This window comes from Mus musculus, chromosome 9 (genome assembly GCF_000001635.26).
Source record: "Mus musculus strain C57BL/6J chromosome 9, GRCm38.p6 C57BL/6J".
NCBI classification, from domain to species: Eukaryota; Metazoa; Chordata; class Mammalia; order Rodentia; family Muridae; genus Mus; species Mus musculus.
Genome location: NC_000075.6, coordinates 88,039,441 through 88,051,830, shown reverse-complemented (window position 1 = coordinate 88,051,830; position 12,390 = coordinate 88,039,441). Strand labels below are relative to the sequence as shown.

The following is a 12,390-nucleotide window of genomic DNA, read 5'->3' as shown; positions in this document are numbered from 1 at the left end:
CCTAAAATGGATGCCGGTTTATTCACCAACTATGTTTTGTATTATTCTTTCCTTCCTCCTAAATGGGGTCTTTTTTCTTTCTGAATCACTCCTGTCTGCCTTATCCCATCCTAACAGCTTCCCTCCTGTCACATTCTCCCTGTGAAGTTCCATACTTGTGCTGTCTTCTTTTGGTGCGTTCTTTTGTTCCCTTTAATCACGTAGAAATCCATCCTCTAATGGTAGCTATGCTGGGCAGCACCATCAGGGAACACTTTCTCCCATTGTTAGTCCTGCTTCCTTGCGTCACCAGAAATGAAGCTGCTCAGTATTTACTAGCGTATGATGTGTTTTACTTGTCTGAAATGGAAACCCGACACACACACACAGATTTACTTCCAACAACAAGAATAGGAGATAGTGCCCAAGGCTTGTCATAACTCTATGCAGAGGAGCTGTAGATGCTGAAGACCCTTGGGCATGGCCCAGGGATGTGAATGAACTATGAACTGAAGTGGTTCTAGTTGGTGAGTAGGTGTTGGTCTTGACACCACTGATGTCTGTAAGTGATATTTCAACTAGACTGTTTCCTGACAGTGGTATTTGGGGACAAAGTCGAATATTTTGTTATGCTTTGTCACTCAACGTCTTAAAACCAAAGTTGGTTGAGAATTTTAACTAGTAGTCTATAATGTGATCCTTATCAGTCATCTGAATGAATTAAAGAAGTAAAGAAATTACATTATACATATACATATACATATACATATACATATACATATACATATACATATACATATACATATACATATACATATGCATGTACATACATATATATGTACATATGTCCATGTGTTTATATATATATATGAGGGGTTTCTGTGTCTTCTTCCACTGCTGCAGAGCCTGTGAACACCACCAGGAAGAAATGATGATGAGGCTGGTGGATCCAGGAGGGCACACAGCCTCCCTCTAATGGTATCGGCAGAAATTATGGTCTAGACTTGTGCACTGTTGAAAACACCAAATGGCTTTTATTTCCCTAGCTCATGGGGTCATTGCTCTGTTATTGATGAGCCTTCAGAATGGTATTCTTCTAGCTCCTGCACATATGCCTCAGCAGACTCCTTAGATATCTGCTCTCAGACACTCTGTGGATTTCTGTCAGGACAAGGATGGGTTGATATTGATCTCAGGTATTCTGTCTTTACAGGTCATGTTTATTTCAGTATGTGCCTCCTAGTGTAATTATAATAAAATTATTGAAATCTTTGTCATGGATAAAACTTCCAGTTAACCCTTATCACAGACTGTGCTCTTCCCAGAATCTACATTGTATTGATTACCATCAGAAGGATGCAACAGATTCAATGGCATCCCTAGGCAGAGGACAACAGTGATAATGACACTGATGGCATGCCAGTGACATAGACCAAGTAGTATAAACTTATCAGCAGTTATATATCAGGTGCATTATATATATAAAAGTATACATGATATTATATTTATTAATTATATATTACCATATGTATATGTTATATACATACATATTATATACACATATAAGTACACATACAATATAGACATACATAATAAATGTATATAAACATGATGTATACATATTAAACATATGCTATTTATATGTTTTATTTCATCTCATTCTTACAGCTAGTGCATGAATATTATAATTCTATTTTATAGTAATAAAGGAAAATAAAACGGAGACACAGAAGCTAATTGTGTAACGTGCCCCATGCTGGTAAGTTTTCAGATGTGAGTCCACCCTGATGAACACAAGGTCGTGAGTGTGGAGAAGTGGGTGTGAAGGGAACCTTCCATGTGCAGGGCATGTGGCCCTCACCTTTGAGCATATGGCCGCATGGGACAGCACACATACTGTGCTGAACTGTGACTTCTTCAGGAATGATGCAGATAATCTTCAAAATCTGTCAACTCAGAAGTCTGACTGAGTGTCACTCTGTGACCTAAGCAAAACACTGATTTCTCTTATAAAAGAACTCAGTACTTTTGTACATAACTTTTTCCTATCAAGAAAAGCTAGTTTTATAGTCAAAATGCTAGATTTTAGGTAGATAATGAAATAGCTATGCCAGAGTTCTCTCCATTCTCCTTTGCCCCTTCAGAGTGTTCTCTTTCTGTTTCCTCGAGTCACAAACATCTGTTTTTGACCATCCAGCTAATTGGGCTCCATTGAGTGTTCTAATGAGGGCAGAGTGAGCGAGGGAACGATTTAATGCCCACAGAAAAGCATGTTTCTAATTGTATATCCGGTGAAGGTGGAAAGGTTAAAGTAATGAGCTGCTCGAGAGCTCTGGCCGAGAGCGAGGGCTTTGTTGTTTCACATTTCATCTCTGTTATTGTCACTGAGCCCCGCTCTTATTTCCACCGTGGCATTGATTGCCAAGAGGCACTGCTATTACGTTCCATTATCATGCCAGTTCTGAAGGAGGTCGGTCTGTTCTTACCACGCAGTGACAGTGTGCAGGCAACTATAATCACCCCGCTCTCTGTTGCACTCCTCAACATCTTGTATACAGCTGTGAAGGGCGGCATTAGTGCCAATTAATCTGGGGGCAGGTTTACTGAAGGAGGGATGTAGTCCAGTTTGAAAGGGATAGCCCTCGAGTTTTCCAAGTGGCATTTTGAAAGAAGAAGGAACTTTAACTGAAAGAAGCATTCATGTGAAGAAACTCTTGCTTTTAAGTTGCATGGAGATTGACACCTCTGGATAGCTCTAACCCCCCTGCATTCTCCAGAAAGCATAGAGGCAGAGTCCAAATCAAAGGAATGCATTTAATATCTCAAGGTACTTATATTTAAGAGAGTGACTAAAAACCTTATGGAAATGTGCTTTGGTGGAGTGGCACTTAAGTTAGTGGCCAGGGATAACAACGATGAGTGGCCATTTTAGCAATGGAGGACTCCATTTCTGTGAGTACATGAGTCCTTGAGATGCAGTGCTTGGGTGTGGCAGGGAAAACTTTTACTTTCATTGTTGATGGATAGCTTATATTTTTAAAGTGTCACAAGATAAAAATATTTAACCTTCGGTTTTAGAACTCAAAATTCAGTGTTTTAAAAAGGGAAATTAAACTATTCTGTATGTTTAGCCCTCTCCTCTCTGATCATGCAGTTTTAGTGTCTCAAAGTAACACACAGATGATTGAATGACTCATTTAGTTGGTTTAAGATTAAAGTATAATATTAATTCTGATATTTGAAAATATGTTTGACACACAAGATTGCTTTTCACACCCCTAAACATAACAATATCTCAGGATGCTCTGCTCTCTTCTATAAAACAGGGTACCATTTCCATATGACTTAGACTCAGCCTCCTGGCTGTCCAGCACTATCTTTTTTTCATTATTTGTTTAAAAAATATCTAATTTTTATGTTTGAGTGTCTTGTATGCATGATTGTCTGTGTGCTACATTTGTGCCTGGGATCTCAGGAGGCTAAAAGAGGGTGTTCAGTCTTCTGGAACTGGAATTATGGACAGATGTGAGCTGTCTTATATTATCTCTTCCAGGTTGCTTTGGTCATGGTGTTTATCATCAAAACTCAAACTAGAAGAGAAACTGGTACCAGGAAAGCAGTGTAGTGCTTCAAGAGATATGAACATGTCTTGGGGAAGATTGTGGAATCATTTGGAACTCAGGCTGGAAAGGCCAATTCTCAGAGCTTCCTGAGCTCTTAGGGGAGCTTGGAAGACATGCCTATCAGTGGAAGAGCAGACAACTGAACCTTGACTTGTGAAGTTTCAGAGAGTAGCAAAGATTCTACCAGTGCTTCTTAGTGCAAATTTAAGAGATATTTTTTTCCTCTAACCTGGCTAATTCTCAAATAATTGAGACAGAGACTATTAGATTTATTTAACAAGTCTTATGGCACAATAACTGAGAAGATATTTATTTATTCTAATCCTCTAAGCTAATTTAGCTACTTCTCGGACAGAATACCAGAGATACTTTCATTTTAGTATTGGTCTGGGTCCCTCTGCTCCATGTGTGCTCTCATGGTGGGTCCTGGTCCTTCACTTCATGGCCAATCCTCTCTTTTTTCCTACCTCTCTCCTCACTGGGATTTGGATTAAGAGCAGATTCAATAATCTAGCCCTATTATCTCCTCTGCCCAGTCATTGGCTATTTAGCTTTTCGTTAACCAATCAGAGATAATTGGGAAGCAATGTTTCTGCAACATTGACACTAGAGATTCTTAGAATAAGCATTACAATGCCATGTCTAGATTGCAACCAGATATGGGGCCACTGAAATCAGCATTTGAATAATACAAGGATAATCTTTACACAGTCAACAATAACATCATGCCAACATTTCTCCCTCTTAGTCCAATAAAAGGTTCTTTCTCTTATAATAACAAGCTATGTCCAATAATAACAATTATGAAAACTATCAGGTATGCTTTGTATTCATAATATCCAGTCCATATGTATTTGGAAGTGCAGAGCAAGAAGCTTACAAAACAATAGAAATGGTAGAGAAAGTTGGTTGTCTGGACAGTTGTCCAATATTTCTCTGTCTCATAGGATCATCCATCTTTGGCCTTTTGGCCAAGAATATCTGACAGACTTTTTTTGTGAAGCGAGAATTATGAAGGCCTTGTCTTCCTTGTCCTTGGAAAGCTCAACAGTCAACTTTGCTGCATCTCATTTTTTTGTACAGTTTGGATGGCATGTTCTCACTAGTTGAAGCAAGGGCAGTTTCTTGCCCAGTGGCTACTTTGTCTCATATGAAGCAAACTCCTTATTGAGGTTCTTTGATGCTCATCATCTTTGAAGTAAAATGGAATTACTTCCAGGAGCAGACCTGTCTCATTGTCAAAAAAGCTTTTTAATAATAGGACATCATTAAATGCCATATTCTGTGGATCTCTGAGATTTTGAAGACTATCAATCTATCTATCTATCTATCTATCTATCTATCTATCTATCTATCTATCTATCTATCTATCTAAATAGCAAACATTGCTTTATTCTAGCTATTTACTATTTGCTCAACCTAGGAATAATATTTTTGTAATTAACTAAACTAGTGTCTAATGTGACCATAAACTTGATTGATTACCTGTTAACTTGGGTTTCTTAAATATCCTCAACAGTTTGTAACAGCAGCAGCTTTCAAGGACTAGAAGTTTCTATTGCACATTTAAATGAATTACATAGGTATAGTATGTTATAGCAAAATGTAATCCTAAATCTCTATCAATATACAAAGTTCTATACCAGTGTAACCAAATATAACCTTAATTTGTATCAGATATATATATTTTTATAAAGATATAAACCAATATAAAATCTTTGTTTTGTTGACGTTCTTTGGATTAAGAGCAGATTCAATAATCTACCCTTTTGTCTTCTAATTCCTATATCCCTCCATTTACTTTTCATCCATTCCCCCTCCTCCCTTCCTTACACTAGATAGCAGAGAAAGAAGGATAATGAAAAGAAAAAGAAAGAGAAATCCCTAAATCTAACTTCCCTCATTTTGTTTCTTCCTTGACCAAGACCATTAACATCCTCCCCACTTAAATGACAATAAATACGCATCATTCATCGAACGACTAAAAGCCATTCATCCCATCTCTTGGGAATGGGGGTATTATTCTCTTAAAATTGTCCCCTGATGATTTGGGGCATTGTTTTCCTTTTGGAGGCACCCTAAAAATGGGACGTTGGTCAGTTTTAATAAAGTGAGTTATAGCATTTGCTTTCCAGTGTCTGCATGCTGAGGAAGTGCAGGGCTTAACTGAAGTCTTTACTGGAACAGTCTGTGATGCTGAGTGATCTAGCCAGTTATATGGAAATTGTCCTGGATGCAGATATTTGAGGGAACAACATTGAGGCAGTCTGAGGTAGGACCACCTGGGCTACTTGTCTTCTATTGGTCCTTTTATTCTGCAAACATATAAACTCTCATATGTAATATATACTTCTGTAATAATATACGCATGGAATGTGCAGTATGAATAATTCAGACAAAGTTGATTCTCTGCTCTTTGAGTACATAGGCATTTGACCTTTTTTTATGTTAGATTGGATTGTATAACCAAACTTTAATATAATTTTCTATCCATGCCATGTAAAAGGATGACATATAATAGTAAGACATGAGGACTCTCTAGCCAGCAAGATTTATTGGCTATGAATAGTTGAAGTCTTGGCTGGAGAAATCTCACATCTCAGTCAGTCTTAGAACTGTTCCCATGTACAGGGATCAGTGTATATTTTGCCTGTTTTGTTTTTCTTCATAAGTTCTTTCTTCCTGTCTACAGCCAAGATCTTCAGGAGGTCAAATCTGATTTTTATCAATTTGGATGGAATTCACAGTTTTTCTTCTGTAGAAAAACAAACAAACAAACAAACAAACAAAAAACAAAGCCTCTTTCTTACCATAACCTATTTCCTGTCTTCCATTCTGAGCTTAGGGCATCCTTATAAATATGATGGTTTAGTTCAGCAGGTTTTTTTGCTTGTTTGTTTTGCTTTGTTCTTTTTTTATTTTTTCTTTTTAAATAATCCAATGTCTCTCAGCAGCTTTTGTTTTTTCTGTTCATTAGTATTCAAAAAAATTTAAAGCCAATAAAGTACTATGTAATTTATCTCTGAGAGTCTTCGTTACTCTTTTTGTTTCTTAAGTGTCTCTTTTAAAGTACAGGTGGATCTCTCGACAACTGCTAGTCCACTATGGTTGTGTGGTATACCTGTTATATGCTTTATATTGTAATAGGTAAATAATGATTTCATTTTACTAGAGAGAGATGTTGGAGCATTGCCAGTCTTAATTTGTACAGGAATTCCCCTAATTATCATAATTTCTAATAAATGTAAAACCACTGAGTCAGCTTTTTCAGAACTTAAAAACAGTTGCCCATTCAAATTCTGGATATGTATCTATGGTATAGTGCATATACTTTTATTTTCCAAACTTTGCCAAACAAAAGGCATCTGTTTGCCAAATTTCATTTCTTTGGGTACCTTTTGGTACCTACCGGTAATGGTGTTTCGTTATATAAAGTACAAGTAGAACATGTTCTTATAATTTTCTTGGCTTGTCGCTAAATGATTAGGAAAAAAATCTTTTTAAACCTTTGCTGTTAACATGGTGTATTTTATGAAATTCTGAAATTTCTAGCACATTTCCTACTAATAGTGGATAAATTTCATCTTCACCTTGTGCTAGAAGGTCTGGTAGATTTGGATGAGTTCTGATATGTGTTATATACAATGGATGATTTCTAGTTCTGATTACTTATTGTAGTTAAATAAATAGTGAAGTTAACTTGGAATCATCCTGAATAAGCCCAGCAGTTTCTATATGCAAAACAACCTCTTCTGCATATTGAGAGTTAGTTACCATATTAAGAGATTCTGGAAAATTTAATATCATAAGAACTACATATAACTATGATCTTTGAACTGAATCCTGAGGACTCTGAGCCATTTTATTTGTTTTTTTTTTTTAACATGTAGCCTGTTTTTCCTAATTTATTTTCATCAGTATAAAATTCAGTGGCTCTAGAAATTGGGGTTCATTTTATTATATGAGGGAGAATCCGTTTAGGTATTTTTATAGATTAAAGTCACTTGCATTTTGGATTTTTGTTGTTAATTTCTTCCATAAAAGTATTGGAAGCTCTTTGCCAGTCTCCATTTTCTACCCACAATGATGCAATCTCAGCATTAGTGAAAGGTACCATACATAATCTCTGCTGGATCTGCCCCTGTTAATTGATAAAGTCGCATATTCCATTCCAGAATCAATCCAAAAACCTTTTCTTTTTTTTTTTTTTGTTTTTTGTTTTTTTGTTTTGTTTTGTTTTGTTTTTTGAGACAGTGTTTCTCTGTGTAGCCCTGGCTGTCCTGAACCTTACTTTGTAGACCAGGCTGGCCTCGAACTCATAAATTCTCCTGCCTCTGCCTCCTGAGTGCTGGGATTAAAGGCGTGCACCACCATGCCTGGCAGAAACCTTTTCCATATAGGTCTTTAATTTTTTATTCTGTTTATGTGCTAAAAAAATCCATTCTAAGATATTATCTTCTCTTTGCATAAGAATTCCTGTGGAAGAATGAGTAGAAGGCAATCTAACTAACTTGACGAGCTCCCAAATAATTGAGACAGGACTATTTGATTTATTAGATATTTAACAATATCTGCGCGATAACTGAGCAGATATTTATTCTAATCCTCTAAGCTAATCTAGCTACTTACCAGGCAAAATTCCTGAGATACTTTCAGTTTAGTATTGATCTGGGTCCGTCTGCTCCATGTGTGTTCTCATGGTGACTCCTGGTCTCTCACCTTATGGTGAATCCTCCTTTTTCTCTCTATCCGTCTCTTCTTCTCTATTGAGGGGGGATCAGGAGAGGGGAAGGAGAGGGTGATCTGATGAAGAAAATGGAAAAAATACAGTTCTCTAATTGGGGAGGGGGAGGGGTAAATACAGAAGGAGAGGAGGTAAAATAACAGCGCATGTTTGAAAAGTTATAAGGGATCATACTATCCACTCAAGAAAACCCATAGCTCTTGTAAATATGCGTATAAATACATAAACACATAATTTAAATGAAAAATTTCTATCTGCACTGACAATCACTGCTTCCTTCACAAGCCAAAGGCCATCTAATAAAAATTCTAACACTAGACACAAGAAACCATCTTCTGAGTTTGCTTGTCAGTTTGCCAAGAGTCTCTCAAAATAATAAAGGCTATTGCTATTGCCCTACATTGTCCTTCAGAGGTGCAAAGTATTAACCAAGTAATCCCTTTATTGCTGAAGACACCACAGAGTTAAACAGAGACCCAGAAGCCCCTGATATGGAACTAGTTTGTAAGCCTCTTGCCCGAGGACTAGCTTTTACCAGAAGGCTCCATGCAAGCTTCCAAAGGAGAGAAGAAACAAACAGTTCTACCCAGGTATGACTCATATTAAACACAATAAGGTCCAGTATGTCATGCTAACCTTAGTGGGCAGTAGTGGCACACATATATTGGCAATAACCAATAGCTCTCTAAATTGGGCTTGAGAGCTTCTCACTAAGAGTAATGTAGCCAATTACTCAGGCTAGAGAAGTCAGGGATATTGGAAGAGAATCTACAACTACCACTTTATTAAACTATCAAAATCTCTAACTACATCCTAAGAAGTTGTCCTTTATTCACAGATAAGTGTGATTATCATTCTTCATCAAGTAAAGTCCTCTTTGCGAAAGACACAGAGCATTGCAGAAAACCACAACCAATCAAAACACAGAATTGTGGAACTCAGTACCAATGCATCCATCTACAATATAATTCCTGTACCTAGGCTCAGGGATCATTGCAGAAGAAGGGGCAGGAAGACTGTAAGAATCAGGGCATAGAGGGGGAGGGGTTGCTGTGAGTTTGTGTCTTTTAGGAATGTCAGAAACTACAGCTATGAAATCTCACCAACATGATTGCCTGAACATGAGATGAACAAGGAAAATGAGAAATAGATATGCCAGAGTAAATGCAGAAAAGCCCATGCAGTCTCATCCCTATGCCAGAAGTGCTAGCAACTAAGGAATGCTGAAAGTGGTAGATATAGTCTTCCCCTGTGAAGTGCACACCGATTGATTATCATAGCACCAAATGTGTCAGTCCTGAAAACATACATGCAAGCAACACTGTATAGACTGAAGAGTTGTACTTATGTATTTAGAAATAGATAGGTACACACACACATACGTATATAACAACAATTAATGAAAAAAAGAAACGGTGGATTTGAAAGAAAGCTAGGAGGGATATATATATAGCTAGTTTTGGAAGGAAGAAAGGAAGGGAAAAACTGTGCATGTATTATAATCTCAAAACAAAATAAAAAAATCTGTGGTTTCTGATCATGTTGAAGTACTGGCTGTGATTAAAAGAACAGTATCACTGAGGGAAACCATTGTGGGATGTATTCCGTGAGGGTCAGCATACAGCTGTGATCCAGTGGGGAGCTAAGGCTCTCAGCAGAACAGAAATAGTGTGTAAGATTTTCCCATGCGATACCGGGTCTGAAAGGCATGAAAGAGTCACGGAGAGCATCTGAGGTTTGGCTGTGTGTGGCAGGGGTGGAGTCTCCCAGAGGAGAAGCCAGGAGAGGCTATGGTAAAGGTGCAGCAGTTGAAACCCAAGGACTGAAGGGGTTTCTGAGTCAAAGGCTATGCTTCCTGAATATTCCAATATTGTCATTTCTTCACAGTGTGACTTTGGCTAAGTGGCTTAACTCTGGTTTGCTTCCTTCTTCTGTAATATTGGAGCAATTTTATTACAGAGCTAAATTTGTATTTCCAAGGTTGTGGTAAAATTAAAGGGTATTTACCGAGATTAATTAACTTAAGCTTAGTGTCTAAGATATTGACATATCAGATATTATCCATTTATAATTTAATATATCTGTAAACCACCTTTTTAATTACATTGGTAAATCTGTTAGGCTAGAGTATAACACTGTCATTAAATGTGGGCAAACAGGACTTAAAACATCTCTTATTAATTATATGGTGCTGTTTTTCAAGGTGAAGTAAGCATGCGCACACACACCAGGTTCACAGTAAAAAAGAGGGAAATTTTGGAAACAGTGGTCAAACAGAAATTATATGTTAACTTGTACAATATGGGAGACATATGTTGTCTCAGGATAATATATCTGAAAGCAAAAGTTAGGTTTTTGAATGCAGGAAATATGCCTCAGGCTGCGTCCTGATTTAGAGAGTGCCCCACTTCTTTTGCAAGCCCGACTAACATTTCATTCTTTGCACTGACACCACATCCTCCGCTGGCTCCACATGGCAGCAGAGAAATGTAATGATACAGCCATGAGGTAGATTTACTTACCATGTACCATGCTGCGTAATAGACATTACCCAGAACAGGTAAAACCATCCAAACACCGTGGGAAATACGGTTTTTAACTTGACAAGTAAGTAGTGTTTCTGCCCTAGAACCAAAGCCGTTGGATATCCTGACTATAAGCTCCCTGGAGAATTAACATACTTAGCATATGGTCAGGCACACTGAGCTTTTTAGAGTTCCAATATCTTCCTTGACCATGCGTCCATGTTCAACCCACAGACTCTCGAGACAAGAGGTCTCTGTTCCTCCTCCCCCCTCCAGAGGATGGAGGATCATGGCATCACATTCTATCTCCTGCTCTCCAGGTGTGCTTTGCTTTCTTCTAAACAGCAGATTGCAAAGTTAACATCCAGTAAAGAGAGCATCGTTTCTAACAGGTCCTACCTTTGCACCTGTAGCTATACAAGTGGTGGCTTATGCTCTCAAAGCCCTTGCAAGGAAGCACCCAGTGTGTCCACTGTTTGGGACCCTGGCACTTGATAGTACTGATGATGGACCTTGGGAGTGTGCAACACATCCTTCTGTGGAGTGTGCTGTGATGACTCTGCAAGAACAGATACAATCTTTGTGCAATGCCTGGGATACAGGCAGGATTGATGGTCACCAAATAGTTGGTTGTTATTGATTTTTTTCTCCCTTTGACACCTAGCCCACAAATATCTGTGTCAATTAAGAGTTCTCACTGATGGAAATTTTTAGGTTATCTTTTTATCCAGTTAAATTTATTGTTCACTTGGAGATTTTTGGTCTTACTGTTGTAATCCTTTCAGGCAGGTAAAACAAACTGCCTTCAACAGATAATTTACAGTAGGTGTCTATAGGTTTCAATTCTGCAGGAGGAGAAATACAAGAGAAAGATTCCAGCAGATTGGTGTCTGAAGAGGGCCTGCTCCCAAATGGCAGAAAGTGAAAGCACACCTCTTTCTTAGGGACCACTAATTTGTGAGGGTGACTGACTGCTTCCTGACTTCAATGACTCAATAGAAGGCTCTGACTCTTTCATTATTTATTATTATTATGGTGTGTGTGAGAGCACACATATATGCTCTGTAATACCTGTGTGGTGGTCAGAGGACAACTTTATGGAAGTCCCACAAAGCCCCCATGCTGAAGGCTTGGTTGTCAGCCTGTGGTGGTGTCAGGTGTTGGTATTGCTTTTTAGGAGGTGGGGCCTACCAGGAGGAAGTTCAGTCATTGGAGGCATGTTCCTAAAGAGAGTACTGGGAGTTCTTTCCAGCCAGCACCAAGTGTTGAACATCCTTTGGGACCACCAGCAGAAGTGCTGCAAGATTGGGGATAAGAGAAAGCCCTACTGCAAGAGATGGAAGTATGAGCTGAGATGACCTGCTAACAACACCAAGATTGACCATCGTTGTATACATTCACAGTCCAAGTTCAAGGAAGCAATAAGAAGTACATTGCCCTGAGATTGGATGTGAGAGACTTCCTGGGACTCTGAGTGTTATACCTGCAAACAAAGATCATTGATGTCTGCAATGTATCT

The 12,390-nt window shown here is 38.2% G+C and overlaps 1 annotated feature.

The window, feature by feature from the left end:
- Positions 883–3,254: an enhancer, noted in NCBI's record as "VISTA enhancer mm898". NCBI's record gives its function as "enhancer in: limb[12/13] | branchial arch[11/13]" and the evidence as "EXISTENCE:transgenic organism evidence [ECO:0001131][PMID:17130149]".